This window comes from Nematolebias whitei, chromosome 3, assembly GCF_014905685.2.
Source record: "Nematolebias whitei isolate Nwh7 chromosome 3, NemWhi1, whole genome shotgun sequence".
Classification (NCBI taxonomy): domain Eukaryota; kingdom Metazoa; phylum Chordata; class Actinopteri; order Cyprinodontiformes; family Rivulidae; genus Nematolebias; species Nematolebias whitei.
The window spans coordinates 45,844,921-45,849,057 of NC_056500.1; the positions used below are offsets into that span (position 1 = coordinate 45,844,921).

At 41.9% G+C, this 4,137-nt stretch overlaps 1 protein-coding gene across 1 annotated transcript in view; it reads left to right on the forward strand.

The window, feature by feature from the left end:
• ryk (receptor like tyrosine kinase) overlaps positions 1-4,137 on the forward strand; it is a gene marked incomplete in the record, with an annotated part of 109,934 nt that overhangs the window by 39,500 nt on the left and 66,297 nt on the right.

Consider the following 4,137-nt stretch of genomic DNA (forward strand, 5'->3'; position numbering starts at 1 on the left):
GTGTATTTGTCTGGGTCAGTCAGATACAGTATCATCGATTTAATTGCAGGATCATCCAACTTCTGAAGTTGGATGATGTCTGGGTCAGTTGAAAATGACTTTTCATATTTTAAAAGAACTTGGCGAAGGTTGTCTCTTTCTTCATCAGATGTCAGAGTGTCGGCTTGGGCGACCACCTGTTCAATCTGTGATGAGACTGATGAGGGTTCTTGCTCCTTGGGAAGCTCCAACGAATCCTTTTCTGAGTCGTCGGACCTGTCTATGGGTAAGACACCATAGGTTTGAGGTCCTTGGTCGACGTCATTGTTTGAGGAAAGGGCTATGGCCTGTGTTGGTTTTGTGAACCATACTGGCCCAGCTTCTTGACTCGGCACCAGGTTGTCTGGGAGTCCTCCCAGAACTGGAATGCCTAGTTCAAAATCATGAAAATCAGGTTCTGAGTGTTCAGCTTGCGATGACTCATCATCGTTTGTGTGTGAGTTTACCCCCCCTTCGTCCGATGAGGGGTTGGTGGAGGCAATAACAGCAATGTCTTGGTGTGTTTCACCGACATCTGTAATGTTGTCATTCGCGCCTTCAGATTTAGTAGCGATCACCTCACTACACAGCGTTCCAGGTTGGTTTCCCATTTCAGCGTTTTTCAAAGTTTCTAAAAACCTTTGTAGTTTCTCTGTCTCTTCCGAGCTCAGAGGTGTAGGGCATTGTATCTGGAACTTTTGTGATTTTATCGCCTCGGTTCGTTTCGTCCGAGGTGGGGGAGGGTTAGGTACGTCTTTTGGGGGTTCCTCTTCGGACTTCACCTGATAATATGGGTCCTCTTGGATCCCATATCTTTGCGTCCTACGCATACCCCATTTACAATAATCACGTTCATCCTCTGAAAGAGGAGCTTTTCTGTCCCAGCGTGCACCTTCATTACGCGGTTTGTTAGTTTGAAAATACTGCTTTTTCTCGCCTGTTTTAGGAGGAGGGGTCAATGCACGCCGTCCTTCCATTTCTAGGGAGTGGGGTTTAACCTTTACACCAGGAAACACTTCTATGGGCGTCTTAGCATGAGAACATGCCTCAAATGCATTCACAGCACACTGTTTAATCTCATTGATGGATTTTTCTCTGAAATTTGCCATCATTTGTACTGATCTTTTAAAATCAGTGTGGAGATTTTTGCTGAAAACAAATTTAAAACTTTCTTCCTCCTCCATTCCGGTTTCATTTCTGTTACTAAAATAAGCTTGGAAGATTCTTTTGTAATAGACTTTTGGATGTTCATTCTTGCCCTGCGTGACCTTGTCAGCGGCTGGGAAACCAGCAGGTCCCGTGCAGGGGTCGTACTCTCTGATCAAAGCTTCACACAGAAGGTTGTAATCCTTTCTCGTTGCATCAGGTAGACGCTCGATGAAGGTGAACACCTCTCTGTCTGAAGTGAGCCTTATCAGACGGATTTTATCCAAAACCGTAGCATTAGGATAACCATTCAATCTGAATTCAATGTCTTTGAGGTACGCTTTTGTTCCAGTTGAACCCATTGGTCCCGGTACAAAGCGTTGTACATATTTTGAGAGTTTTAGCAGAACATCTATTGAAAGAGGAAGTTTCCATGCACTCTGTTCCATGTTTGGTGGAGGAGACCTGTTCAGGTCTGTGCCTACCACTGTAGGTGAGGGTGGAGGTATTTCTCTACACACTAGTTTCTCCTCACAAGCTTTCAGGCGTTCCTGTGATGTTTGACATTCACTTTGTAAAAGCAGACATTGTTGGAGTAATCCCGCTTTTACCAGTCTGCATTCGTCAAGTTGTGTTTTAAGCACATCTATTTCACCTTTGCAGCGGGAAACTTGTGACACTGTCACGTCGTGATCCCGTCTTAATGCAAAGTATTCACTGGACAACAGCTCTTTAGCATCCCTGGCTTCAGATAGTGATGCATTAAGTAACTGTATTTTGCTATTCAGTGAATCAACTTCTGCACGTGCATCTTGCTGTGATTGAAACATCTGTTCATAATGTTTTCTTGTGAGGACCTCGTGTTCGCTTTTAAATTGAAGGAAGTGTTCTTCAATTTCCTGAACCACCTCTTCTTCACTGTCTAACCTTATTGCAAGGTCATCAGCTTTCTCAACAACTGAATAGAATGATTCTTTCAGCAAGATTGCCATTTTAGCCAGCTTTTCATAGCTGGACTTTGTAATTTCTGTAGAGGTCACACTCTCTGCAACCTCCATCAGATTGTCCACTAACTCTTTTGGGTTCATGCTGTTCATCTGTTTATCATATGGATGTAAGGATTCTGTCAGCAGTGCTAACGCATCCTCTAAACAGTCCTTCATCTCATAAGGATCAAAATCTTTTTCTATCACACCTGTCATGGTTTTCACTGTATAGCACTTTATCTGGTTAAAACAGTTGCCAGCTTCAGATATTTTACAGGTAAATACTTGTATTCAAGTGTCATTGAGTTTCACACTATTTTAAGCTCTGGGTTTACACAAAAGTACTGTTATAAGTCAACTTATTCAAATGTGGGCACCTATTTCGTAGGTTTTACCCCAATTCATGAATATTCAAGTAAATGCTTCTCTGCAGTGTTACTTTTTATGTGCTTATTTCTTAACAGATACTAGATTACCAAGCTTCTCAGTGTTTCTTACTCTAAAGCACTGAATTTTTATAAACCTGCAATTTTTCTAAAAAGTCTCACAGCAACATCAGTTTAAAAACGCTTTTTAAACCGTTCACTTCCATAAATTCGCTATTTTAACAGTTACTCATAGAACCAGGTGGTGAATAGAAACAGAAAAAATGTTATGAGGAGTTTCAGTCTTTCTTCAGAAAAACTGTTATACTCCTCTTTCACAGCAGGTGGCGGTGTTAGCTTTCTACCAGCAGGAGCCTATGACAACTTCCTGTGGACGTTCTGTTGACATCCTGTCGTTAGCCGCTTAGCTTAAAATTAGCTTCGGCTAAACTCGGTTAAATCAACATTTCTGAACGGATTTCAAGCTAAAACGTGGCGTTGTTCCAACAAGCACGACTTTTTTTGCATGAACGTGAGTTTTTTGGGGACATGTGGCAAATTTTATTTAGTGATTTTAAGCACAGGAAAGGCTTCGGTGCAACCGAGCTTTACAATCTGACATCAGAGGAAGTGACGCGACACGTCACTCATCCGGTCGTTAGCTGTTAGCTTAAAATTAGCATCGGCTAGCGTGGTCCAAAAACACCATTTAATGACGGATTTCAAACTGAAACATGGCAAAGTTTCAGCGATTAGGCTTCAAAGAAAGGGAGCAGCGGATCAGAATGCAACTTTAAAGCGTTTTTCAACTTTAAAAAGCAGATTGAAATTCCCTATGAAAACGAGTTTCATTTCCGGGTCACGTGACTGAATCTACCAATGACAGAGCAGCAACCTGGAGGAGTACTTATATCGCTGACTCAGAGGAAGTGACGCAGCCACGTCACTCACTTCTCAGCGAATCAAAGCGTTCCACAGCAGCTGATTTCAACCAATCACGGATCGTTTTTCCAGCTAGCGTGTAGCATTAGCCTGAACAAGTCCGGTCAACTTTTCATCTTTTAAACTGTCAAAATGTACCATTTTCTGTTAAAAATGTAACGAATAAGCTCTGAGCTGCACGGAGTCGGCGCCCCGGTCTCAAAACGTCTTTCCAACCATTTAAAACAACTCGTTCGAACTTATCAAAACCGAACCGGACCAAAACCGGGTCGGCAGCAGAACCTCCGTCCGTTTAAACAGAATAAAACATTTTATACAGCTCAGCAAATTTGTCACACACCACAGACGTACAATTTCAGCTTTCATAAAGACTCATTGACTCACAAGTTCAGCTTTCAAAACATCACTAGCTGCAAGCATGCTGTATTTTCTCCAAGCATCGCAGCTCAACACGCTGCGTTTCACAGCAGCTGATTCTCTGCACTTTTTTCATGCCAACATGATATCAATTGTTACACGAATACAGTCCATTTTATGAACCCGTACGAGGCCACCAGATGTAGAATGAACATATGCATGATATATATTCATAAATTAAACAGATTCTTTCATTTTTCTGGACTGTACAATAACGTGCATTGAATTTAGAAATGTAACGTGAGACGTTAATTATCTTTGAC